Here is a 12,929-nt window from a genome sequence, read left to right as displayed (position 1 = left end):
GCCTGCTGGTACCCTTGGCTTCTAAAAGGGTAGGCTCGCTGTTTGACGGAAGTGCTGGGAGAGGTAATTGGAATCACCCGGCACACAAGACTAGTGCCTCCAAGCTCAGTTCAGCGATTTCCTAGTAATTCCTGTGGTAGACTGGTGCTACATACTAAGTTCCATACGTGAGAGGGTAGCTGAACGCCTTGTCCAAAACCATCTTACTTCTGAGAGTTGAGCTCACCCTCAGTCCCTCACATTTCCACACTGCCTGCAGAGTGAGTTTCGCAGGTCTTCAGCAGAGACGTTTGCCAGAGGCTTCTGAGACGCAGGGTAACAATGCAGACCTGCAGGGTATCCCCAGGTGCAGTCGACTGGTAATCTTGGAACCTCCTGACTCAGAATACTGCTACCTTCTCACTGCCATAGGAATGCAGCTAGTTGACAGCTAGCTGGCTTCAAGACTTGCTTCCCTGAGAGAGCTGAGGACAGGGCAGAACCCTCCCGCATGCTGTCTGACTGTAGGAGTAGCTGCTAACATCCTAATGTTAGTGGCTGGGAGATGTTGCGGGAAAAGCATGTGTGAGCACTGGGCCTGAACTCCCGTGTATCTGAGTTGAATACAGCGATTTCCAACGGCATCCCTCAACCAGAGTGTAGCTAGGTTCCAAATCCCATGTACGAGCAGGTAGCAGACATCTGCCTCCCATGCATACACACTTCTGAGAGTTGAGCTTATGGCCTGTACCTCCACAGCCAGCCTGCTGGTACCCTTGGCTTGTAAAAGGCCTAGGCTCGCTGTTTGACGGAAGTGCTGGGAGAGGTAATTGGAATCTCCCGGCACACAAGACGAGTGCCTCCAAGCTCAATTCACGATTTCCCAGTAATTCTTGTGGTAGACAGGTGCTACATACTAAGTTCCATATGTGAGATGGTAGCTGAACGCCTTGTCCAAAAGCATCTTACTTCTGAGAGTTGAGCCCACCCTCAGTCCCTCACAGTTCCACACTGCCTGCAGAGTGAGTTTCACACGTCTTCACCAGAGACGATTGCCAGAGGCTTCTGAGTACAAGTTAACAATGCAGACCTGGAGGGTATCTCCAGGTGCAGTAGAATGGTAATCTTGGAACCTCCTGACTCAGAGTACTGCTACCTTCTCCTGCCATAGGAATGCAGCTAGTTGACAGCTAGCTTCAAGACATGCTTCCCTGTGAGAGCTGAGGACAGGGCAGAACCCTCCCGCATCCTGCCTGACTGTAGGAGTAGCTGCTAACATCCTTATGTTAGTGGCTGGGAGAGGTTGCGGGAAAAGCATGTGTGAGCACTGGGCCTGAACTCCCGTGTATCTGAGTTGAATACAGCGATTTCCAATGGCCTTCTTCAATCACAGTGTAGCTAGGTTCCAACTCCCATGTCCGAGTGGGTAGCAGACATCTGCCTCCCATGCATACACACTTCTGAGAGTTGAGCTTATGGCCTGTACCTCCACATCCAGCCTGCTGGTACCCTTGGCTTCTAAAAGGCCTAGGCTCGCTGTTTGACGGAAGTGCTGCGAGAGGTAATTGGAATCACCCGGCACACAAGACTAGTGCCTCCAAGCTCAGTTCAGCGATTTCCTAGTAATTCCTGTGGTAGACTGGTGCTACATACTAAGTTCCATACGTGAGAGGGTAGCTGAACGCCTTGTCCAAAACCATCTTACTTCTGAGAGTTGAGCTCACCCTCAGTCCCTCACAGTTCCACATGCCTGCAGAGTGAGTTTCGCAGGTCTTCAGCAGAGACGTTTGCCAGAGGCTTCTGAGACGCAGGGTAACAATGCAGACCTGGAGGGTATCCCCAGGTGCAGTCGACTGGTAATCTTGGAACCTCCTGACTCAGAATACTGCTACTTTCTCACTGCCATAGGAATGCAGCTAGTTGACAGCTGGCTTCAAGACATGCTTCCCTGTGAGAGCTGAGGACAGGGCAGAACCCTCCCGCATGCTGCCTGACTGTAGGAGTAGCTGCTAACATCCTTATGTTAGTGGCTGGGAGAGGTTGCGGGAAAAGCATGTGTGAGCACTGGGCCTGAACTCCCGTGTATCTGAGTTGAATAAAGCGATTTTCAACGGCTTTCCTCAACCAGAGTGTAGCTAGGTTCCAAATCCCATGTACGAGCGGGTAACAAACATCTGCCTCCCATGCATACACACTTCTGAGAGTTGAGCTTATGGCCTGTACCTCCACAGCCAGCCTGCTGGTACCCTTGGCTTCTAAAAGGCCTAGGCTCGCTGTTTGACGGAAGTGCTGGGAGAGGTAATTGGAATCACCCGGCACACAAGACTAGTGCCTCCAAGTTCAGTTCAGCGATTTCCTAGTAATTCCTGTGGTAGACTGGTGCTACATACTAAGTTCCATACGTGAGAGGGTAGCTGAACGCCTTGTCCAAAACCATCTTACTTCTGAGAGTTGAGCTCAGCCTCAGTCCCTCACAGTTTCACACTTCCTGCAGAGTGAGTTTCGCAGGTCTTCAGCAGAGACGTTTGCCAGAGGCTTCTGAGACGCAGGGTAACAATGCAGACCTGGAGGGTATCCCCAGGTGCAGTCGACTGGTAATCTTGGAACCTCCTGACTCAGAATACTGCTACCTTCTCACTGCCATAGGAATGCAGCTAGTTGACAGCTGGCTTCAAGACATGCTTTCCTGTGAGAGCTGAGGACAGGGCAGAACCCTCCCGCATGCTGCCTGACTGTAGGAGTAGCTGCTAACATCCTTATGTTAGTGGCTGGGAGAGGTTGCGGGAAAAGCATGTGTGAGCACTGGGCCTGAACTCCCGTGTATCTGAGTTGAATGCAGCGATTTCCAACGGCTTTCCTCAATCAGAGTGTAGCTAGGTTCCAAATCCCATGTACGAGCGGGTAGCAGACATCTGCCTCCCATGCATACACACTTCTGAGAGTTTTGCTTATGGCCTGTACCTCCACATCCAGCCTGCTGGTACCCTTGGCTTCTAAAAGGCCTAGGCTCCCTGTTTGACGGAAGTGCTGGGAGAGGTAATTGGAATCTCCCGGCACACAAGACGAGTGCCTCCAAGCTCAATTCACGATTTCCCAGTAATTCTTGTGGTAGACAGGTGCTACATACTAAGTTCCATATGTGAGAAGGTAGCTGAACGCCTTGTCCAAAAGCATCTTACTTCTGAGAGTTGAGCCCACCCTCAGTCCCTCACAGTTCCACACTGCCTGCAGAGTGAGTTTCACGCGTCTTCACCAGAGACGATTGCCAGAGTCTTCTGAGTACAAGTTAACAATGCAGACCTGGAGGGTATCTCCAGGTACAGTAGAGTGGTAATCTTGGAACCTCCTTACTCAGAGTACTGCTACCTTCTCACTGCCATAGGAATGCAGCTAGTTGACAGCTGGCTTCAAGACATGCTTCCCTGTGAGAGCTGAGGACAGGGCAGAACCCTCCCGCATCCTGCCTGACTGTAGTAGTAGCTGCTAACATCCTTATGTTAGTGGCTGGGAGAAGTTGCGGGAAAAGCATGTGTGAGCACTGGGCCTGTACTCCCGTGTATCTGAGTTGAATACAGCGATTTCCAATGGTCTTCTTCAATCACAGTGTAGCTAGGTTCCATCTCCCATGTCCGAGTGGGTAGCAGACATCTGCCTCCCATGCATACACACTTCTGAGAGTTGAGCTTATGGCCTGTACCTCCACATCCAGCCTGCTGGTACCCTTGGCTTCTAAAAGGCCAAGGCTCGCTGTTTGACAGAAGTGCTGGGAGAGGTAATTGGAATCACCCGGCACACAAGACTAGTGCCTCCAAGCTCAGTTCAGCGATTTCCTAGTAATTCCTGTGGTAGACTGGTGCTACATACTAAGTTCCATACGTGAGAGGGTAGCTGAACGCCTTGTCCAAAACCATCTTACTTCTGAGAGTTGAGCTCAGCCTCAGTCCCTCACAGTTCCACACTGCCTGCAGAGTGAGTTTCGCAGGTCTTCAGCAGAGACGTTTGCCAGAGGCTTCTGAGACGCAGGGTAACAATGCAGACTTGGAGGGTATCCCCAGGTGCAGTCGACTGGTAATCTTGGAACCTCCTGACTCAGAATACTGCTACCTTCTCACTGCCATAGGAATGCAGCTAGTTGCCAGCTAGCTGGCTTCAAGACTTGCTTCCCTGAGAGAGCTGAGGACAGGGCAGAACCCTCCCGCATGCTGCCTGACTGTAGGAGTAGCTGCTAACATCCTAATGTTAGTGGCTGGGAGAGGTTGCGGGAAAAGCATGTGTGAGCACTGGGCCTGAACTCCCGTGTATCTGAGTTGAATACAGCGATTTCCAACGGCTTCCCTCAACCAGAGTGTAGCTAGGTTCCAAATCCCATGTACGAGCGGGTAGCAGACATCTGCCTCCCATGCATACACACTTCTGAGAGTTGAGCTTATGGCCTGTACCTCCACATCCAGCCTGCTGGTACCCTTGGCTTCTAAAAGGCCTAGGCTCGCTGTTTGACGGAAGTGCTGGGAGAGGTAATTGGAATCTCCCGGCACACAAGACGAGTGCCTCCAAGCTCAATTCACGATTTCCCAGTAATTCTTGTGGTAGACAGGTGCTACATACTAAGTTCCATATGTGAGATGGTAGCTGAACGCCTTGTCCAAAAGCATCTTACTTCTGAGAGTTGAGCACACCCTCAGTCCCTCACACTTCCACACTGCCTGCAGAGTGAGTTTCACACGTCTTCACCAGAGACGATTGCCAGAGGCTTCTGAGTACAAGTTAACAATGCAGACCTGGAGGGTATCTCCAGGTGCAGTAGAGTGGTAATCTTGGAACCTCCTGACTCAGAGTACTGCTACCTTCTCCTTCCATAGGAATGCAGCTAGTTGACAGCTGGCTTCAAGACATGCTTCCCTGTGAGAGCTGAGGACAGGGCAGAACCCTCCCGCATCCTGCCTGACTGTAGGAGTAGCTGCTAAAATCCTTATGTTAGTGGCTGGGAGAGGTTGCGGGAAAAGCATGTGTGAGCACTGGGCCTGAACTCCCATGTATCTGAGTTGAATACAGCGATTTCCAATGGCCTTCTTCAATCACAGTGTAGCTAGGTTCCAACTATCATGTCCGAGTGGGTAGCAGACATCTGCCTCCCATGCATACACACTTCTGAGAGTTGAGCTTATGGCCTGTACCTCCACATCCAGCCTGCTGGTACCCTTGGCTTCTAAAAGGCCTAGGCTCACTGTTTGACGGAAGTGCTGGCAGAGGTAATTGGAATCACCCCGCACATAAGACTAGTGCCTCCAAGCTCAGTTCAGCGATTTCCTAGTAATTCCTGTGGTAGACTGGTTCTACATACTAAGTTCCATACGTGAGAGGGTAGCTGAACGCCTTGTCCAAAACCATCTTACTTCGGAGAGTTGAGCTCAGCCTCAGTCCCTCACAGTTCCACACTGCCTGCAGAGTGAGTTTCGCAGGTCTTCAGCAGAGACGTTTGCCAGAGGTTTCTGAGACGCAGGGTAACAATGCAGACCTGGAGGGTATCCCCAGGTGCAGTAGACTGGTAATCTTGGAACCTCCTGACTCAGAATACTGCTACCTTCTCACTGCCATAGGAATGCAGCTAGTTGACAGCTGGCTTCAAGGCATGCTTCCCTGTGAGAGCTGAGGACAGGGCAGAACCCTCCGGCATGCTGCCTGACTGTAGGAGTAGCTGCTAACATCCTAATATTAGTGGCTGGGAGAGGTTGAGGGAAAAGCATGTGTGAGCACTGCGCCTGAACTCCCGTGTATCTGAGTTGTATACAGCGATTTCCAACGAATTTCCTCAACCAGAGTGTAGCTAGGTTCCAAATCCCATGTACGAGCGGGTAGCAGACATCTGCCTCCCATGCATACACACTTCTGAGAGTTGAGCTTATGGCCTGTACCTCCACATCCAGCCTGCTGGTACCCTTGGCTTCTATAAGGCCTAGGCTCGCTGTTTGACGGAAGTGCTGGGAGAGGTAATTGGAATCTCCCGGCACACAAGACGAGTGCCTCCAAGCTCAATTCACGATTTCCCAGTAATTCTTGTGGTAGACAGGTGCTACATACTAAGTTCCATATGTGAGAAGGTAGCTGAACGCCTTGTCCAAAAGCATCTTACTTCTGAGAGTTGAGCCCACCCTCAGTCCCTCACAGTTCCACACTGCCTGCAGAGTGAGTTTCACACGTCTTCACCAGAGACCATTGCCAGAGGCTTCTGAGTACAAGTTAACAATGCAGACCTGGAGGGTATCTCCAGGTGCAGTAGAGTGGTAATCTTGGAACCTCCTGACTCAGAGTACTGCTACCTTCTCAGTGCCATAGGAATGCAGCTAGTTGACAGCTGGCTTCAAGACATGCTTCCCTGTGAGAGCTGAGGACAGGGCAGAACCCTCCCGCATCCTGCCTGACTGTAGGAGTAGCTGCTAACATCCTTATGTTAGTGGCTGGGAGAGGTTGCGGGAAAAGCATGTGTGAGCACTGGGCCTGAACTCCCGTGTATCTGAGTTGAATACAGCGATTTCCAATGGCCTTCTTCAATCACAGTGTAGCTAGGTTCCAACTCCCATGTCCGAGTGGGTAGCAGACATCTGCCTCCCATGCATACACACTTCTGAGAGTTGAGCTTATGGCCTGTACCTCCACATCCAGCCTGCTGGTACCCTTGGCTTCTAAAAGGCCTAGGCTCGCTGTTTGACGGAAGTGCTGCGAGAGGTAATTGGAATCACCCGGCACACAAGACTAGTGCCTCCAAGCTCAGTTCAGCGATTTCCTAGTAATTCCTGTGGTAGACTGGTGCTACATACTAAGTTCCATACGTGAGAGGGTAGCTGAACGCCTTGTCCAAAACCATCTTACTTCTGAGAGTTGAGCTCACCCTCAGTCCCTCACAGTTCCACATGCCTGCAGAGTGAGTTTCGCAGGTCTTCAGCAGAGACGTTTGCCAGAGGCTTCTGAGACGCAGGGTAACAATGCAGACCTGGAGGGTATCCCCAGGTGCAGTCGACTGGTAATCTTGGAACCTCCTGACTCAGAATACTGCTACTTTCTCACTGCCATAGGAATGCAGCTAGTTGACAGCTGGCTTCAAGACATGCTTCCCTGTGAGAGCTGAGGACAGGGCAGAACCCTCCCGCATGCTGCCTGACTGTAGGAGTAGCTGCTAACATCCTTATGTTAGTGGCTGGGAGAGGTTGCGGGAAAAGCATGTGTGAGCACTGGGCCTGAACTCCCGTGTATCTGAGTTGAATAAAGCGATTTCCAACGGCTTTCCTCAACTAGAGTGTAGCTAGGTTCCAAATCCCATGTACGAGCGGGTAACAAACATCTGCCTCCCATGCATACACACTTCTGAGAGTTGAGCTTATGGCCTGTACCTCCACAGCCAGCCTGCTGGTACCCTTGGCTTCTAAAAGGCCTAGGCTCGCTGTTTGACGGAAGTGCTGGGAGAGGTAATTGGAATCACCCGGCACACAAGACTAGTGCCTCCAAGTTCAGTTCAGCGATTTCCTAGTAATTCCTGTGGTAGACTGGTGCTACATACTAAGTTCCATACGTGAGAGGGTAGCTGAACGCCTTGTCCAAAACCATCTTACTTCTGAGAGTTGAGCTCAGCCTCAGTCCCTCACAGTTTCACACTTCCTGCAGAGTGAGTTTCGCAGGTCTTCAGCAGAGACGTTTGCCAGAGGCTTCTGAGACGCAGGGTAACAATGCAGACCTGGAGGGTATCCCCAGGTGCAGTCGACTGGTAATCTTGGAACCTCCTGACTCAGAATACTGCTACCTTCTCACTGCCATAGGAATGCAGCTAGTTGACAGCTGGCTTCAAGACATGCTTTCCTGTGAGAGCTGAGGACAGGGCAGAACCCTCCCGCATGCTGCCTGACTGTAGGAGTAGCTGCTAACATCCTTATGTTAGTGGCTGGGAGAGGTTGCGGGAAAAGCATGTGTGAGCACTGGGCCTGAACTCCCGTGTATCTGAGTTGAATACAGCGATTTCCAACGGCTTTCCTCAACCAGAGTGTAGCTAGGTTCCAAATCCCATGTACGAGCGGGTAGCAGACATCTGCCTCCCATGCATACACACTTCTGAGAGTTTTGCTTATGGCCTGTACCTCCACATCCAGCCTGCTGGTACCCTTGGCTTCTAAAAGGCCTAGGCTCCCTGTTTGACGGAAGTGCTGGGAGAGGTAATTGGAATCTCCCGGCACAAAAGACGAGTGCCTCCAAGCTCAATTCACGATTTCCCAGTAATTCTTGTGGTAGACAGGTGCTACATACTAAGTTCCATATGTGAGAAGGTAGCTGAACGCCTTGTCCAAAAGCATCTTACTTCTGAGAGTTGAGCCCACCCTCAGTCCCTCACAGTTCCACACTGCCTGCAGAGTGAGTTTCACGCGTCTTCACCAGAGACGATTGCCAGAGTCTTCTGAGTACAAGTTAACAATGCAGACCTGGAGGGTATCTCCAGGTACAGTAGAGTGGTAATCTTGGAACCTCCTTACTCAGAGTACTGCTACCTTCTCACTGCCATAGGAATGCAGCTAGTTGACAGCTGGCTTCAAGACATGCTTCCCTGTGAGAGCTGAGGACAGGGCAGAACCCTCCCGCATCCTGCCTGACTGTAGTAGTAGCTGCTAACATCCTTATGTTAGTGGCTGGGAGAAGTTGCGGGAAAAGCATGTGTGAGCACTGGGCCTGTACTCCCGTGTATCTGAGTTGAATACAGCGATTTCCAATGGTCTTCTTCAATCACAGTGTAGCTAGGTTCCAACTCCCATGTCCGAGAGGGTAGCAGACATCTGCCTCCCATGCATACACACTTCTGAGAGTTGAGCTTATGGCCTGTACCTCCACATCCAGCCTGCTGGTACCCTTGGCTTCTAAAAGGCCAAGGCTCGCTGTTTGACAGAAGTGCTGGGAGAGGTAATTGGAATCACCCGGCACACAAGACTAGTGCCTCCAAGCTCAGTTCAGCGATTTCCTAGTAATTCCTGTGGTAGACTGGTGCTACATACTAAGTTCCATACGTGAGAGGGTAGCTGAACGCCTTGTCCAAAACCATCTTACTTCTGAGAGTTGAGCTCAGCCTCAGTCCCTCACAGTTCCACACTGCCTGCAGAGTGAGTTTCACAGGTCTTCAGCAGAGACGTTTGCCAGAGGCTTCTGAGACGCAGGGTAACAATGCAGACCTGGAGGGTATCCCCAGGTGCAGTCGACTGGTAATCTTGGAACCTCCTGACTCAGAATACTGCTACCTTCTCACTGCCATAGGAATGCAGCTAGTTGACAGCTGGCTTCAAGACATGCTTCCCTGTGAGAGCTGAGGACAGGGCAGAACCCTCCCGCATGCTGCCTGACTGTAGGAGTAGCTGCTAACATCCTAATGTTAGTGGCTGGGAGAGGTTGCGGGAAAAGCATGTGTGAGCACTGGGCCTGAACTCCCGTGTATCTGAGTTGAATACAGCGATTTCCAGTGGCCTTCTTCAATCACAGTGTAGCTAGGTTCCAACTCCCATGTCCGAGTGGGTAGCAGACATCTGCCTCCCATGCATACACACTTCTGAGAGTTGAGCTTATGGCCTGTACCTCCACATCCAGCCTGCTGGTACCCTTGGCTTCTAAAAGGCCTAGGCTCGCTGTTTGACGGAAGTGCTGGGAGAGGTAATTGGAATCACCCGGCACACAAGACTAGTGCCTCCAAGCTCAGTTCAGCGATTTCCTAGTAATTCCTGTGGTAGACTGGTGCTACATACTAAGTTCCATACGTGAGAGGGTAGCTGAACGCCTTGTCCAAAACCATCTTACTTCTGAGAGTTGAGCTCAGACTCAGTCCCTCACAGTTCCACACTGCCTGCAGAGTGAGTTTCGCAGGTCTTCAGCAGAGACGTTTGCCAGAGGCTTCTGAGACGCAGGGTAACAATGCAGACCTGGAGGGTATCCCCAGGTGCAGTCGACTGGTAATCTTGGAACCTCCTGACTCAGAATACTGCTACCTTCTCACTGCCATAGGAAGGCAGCTAGTTGATAGCTGGCTTCAAGACATGCTTCCTTGTGAGAGCTGAGGACAGGGCAGAACCCTCCCGCATGCTGCCTGACTGTAGGAGTAGCTGCTAACATCCTTATGTTAGTGGCTGGGAGAGGTTGCGGGAAAAGCATGTGTGAGCACTGGGCCTGAACTCCCGTGTATCTGACTTGAATACAGCGATTTCCAACGGCTTTCCTCAACCAGAGTGTAGCTAGGTTCCAAATCCCATGTATGAGCGGGTAGAAGACATCTCCCTCCCATGCATACACACTTCTGAGAGTTGAGCTTATGGCCTGTACCTCCACATCCAGCCTGCTGGTACCCTTGGTTTCTAAAAGGCTTAGGCTCGCTATTTGACGGAAGTGCTGAGAGAGGTAATTGGAATCTCCCGGCACAAAAGACGAGTGCCTCCAAGCTCAATTCACGATTTCCCAGTAATTCTTGTGGTAGACAGGTGCTACATACTAAGTTCCATATGTGAGAAGGTAGATGAACGCCTTGTCCAAAAGCATCTTACTTCTGAGAGTTGAGCACACCCTCAGTCCCTCACACTTCCACACTGCCTGCAGAGTGAGTTTCACACGTCTTCACCAGAGACGATTGCCAGAGGCTTCTGAGTACAAGTTAACAATGCAGACCTGGAAGGTAACTCCAGGTGCAGTAGAGTGGTAATCTTGGAACCTCCTGACTCAGAGTACTGCTACCCTCTCACTGCCATAGGAATGCAGCTAGTTGACAGCTGGCTTCAAGACATGCTTCCCTGTGAGAGCTGAGGACAGGGCAGAACCCTCCCGCATCCTGCCTGACTGTAGGAGTAGATGCTAACATCCTTATGTTAGTGGCTTGGAAAGGTTGCGGAAAAGCATGTGTGAGCACTGGGCCTGAACTCCCGTGTATCTGAGTTGAATACAGCGATTTCCAATGGCCTTCTTCAATCACAGTGTAGCTAGGTTCCAACTCACATGTCCGAGTGGGTAGCAGACATCTGCCTCCCATGCATACACACTTCTGAGAGTTGAGCTTATGGCCTGTACCTCCACATCCAGCCTGCTGGTACCCTTGGCTTCTAAAAGGCCTAGGCTCGCTGTTTGACGGAAGTGCTGGGAGAGGTAATTGGAATCACCCGGCACACAAGACTAGTGCCTCCAAGCTCAGTTCAGCGATTTCCTAGTAATTCCTGTGGTAGACTGGTGCTACATACTAAGTTCCATACGTGAGAGGGTAGCTGAACGCCTTGTCCAAAACCATCTTACTTCTGAGAGTTGAGCTCAGCCTCAGTCCCTCACATTTCCACACTGCCTGCAGAGTGAGTTTCGCAGGTCTTCAGCAGAGACGTTTGCCAGAGGCTTCTGAGACGCAGGGTAACAATGCAGACCTGGAGGGTATCCCCAGGTGCAGTCGACTGGTAATCTTGGAACCTCCTGACTCAGAATACTGCTACCTTCTCACTGCCATAGGAATGCAGCTAGTTGACAGCTGGCTTCAAGACATGCTTCCCTGTGAGAGCTGAGGACAGGGCAGAACCCTCCCGCATGCTGCCTGACTGTAGCAGTAGCTGCTAACATCCTTATGTTAGTGGCTGGGAGAGGTTGCGGGAAAAGCATGTGTGAGCACTGGGCCTGAACTCCCGTGTATCTGAGTTGCATACAGCGATTTCCAACGGCTTTCCTCAACCAGAGTGTAGCTAGGTTCCAAATCCCATGTACGAGCGGGTAGCAGACATCTGCCTCCCATGCATACACACTTCTGAGAGTTGAGCTTATGGCCTGTACCTCCACAGCCAGCCTGCTGGTACCCTTGGCTTCTAAAAGGCCTAGGCTCGCTGTTTGACGGAAGTGCTGGGAGAGGTAATTGGAATCTCCCGGCACACAAGACGAGTGCCTCCAAGCTCAATTCACGATTTCCCAGTAATTCTTGTGGTAGACAGGTGCTACATACTAAGTTCCATATGTGAGAAGGTAGCTGAACGCCTTGTCCAAAAGCATCTTACTTCTGAGAGTTGAGCCCACCCTCAGTCCCTACACTTCCACACTGCCTGCAGAGTGAGTTTCACACGTCTTCATCAGAGACGATTTCCAGAGGCTTCTGAGTACAAGTTAACAATGCAGACCTGGAGGGTATCTCCAGGTGCAGTAGAGTGGTAATCTTGGAACCTCCTGACTCAGAGTACTGCTACCTTCTCACTGCCATAGGAATGCAGCTAGTTGACAGCTGGCTTCAAGACATGCTTCCCTGTGAGAGCTGAGGACAAGGCAGAACCCTCCCGCATCCTGCCTGACTGTAGGAGTAGCTGCTAACATCCTAATGTTAGTGGCTGGGAGAGGTTGCGGGAAAAGCATGTGTGAGCACTGGGCCTGAACTCCCGTGTATCTGAGTTGAATACAGCGATTTCCAATGGCCTTCTTCAATCACAGTGTAGCTAGGTTCCAACTCCCATGTCCGAGTGGGTAGCAGACATCTGCCTCCCATGCATACACACTTCTGAGAGTTGAGCTTATGGCCTGTACCTCCACATCCAGCCTGCTGGTACCCTTGTCTTCTAAAAGGCCAAGGCTCGCAGTTTGACGGAAGTGCTGTGAGAGGTAATTGGAATCACCCGGCACACAAGACTAGTGCCTCCAAGCTCAGTTCAGCGATTTCCTAGTAATTCCTGTGGTAGACTGGTGCTACATACTAAGTTCCATACGTCAGAGGGTAGCTGAACGCCTTGTCCAAAACCATCTTACTTCTGAGAGTTGAGCTCAGCCTCAGTCCCTCACAGTTCCACACTGCCTGCAGAGTGAGTTTCGCCGGTCTTCAGCAGAGACGTTTGCCAGAGGCTTCTGAGACGCAGGGTAACAATGCAGACCTGGAGGGTATCCCCAGGTGCAGTCGACTGGTAATCTTGGAACCTCCTGACTCAGAATACTGCTAC

Source organism: Canis lupus, chromosome 7, assembly GCF_048164855.1.
Source record: "Canis lupus baileyi chromosome 7, mCanLup2.hap1, whole genome shotgun sequence".
NCBI lineage: Eukaryota > Metazoa > Chordata > Mammalia > Carnivora > Canidae > Canis > Canis lupus.
The sequence above is the reverse complement of the archived record's forward strand: the minus strand, read 5'-3'. Positions refer to the sequence as shown.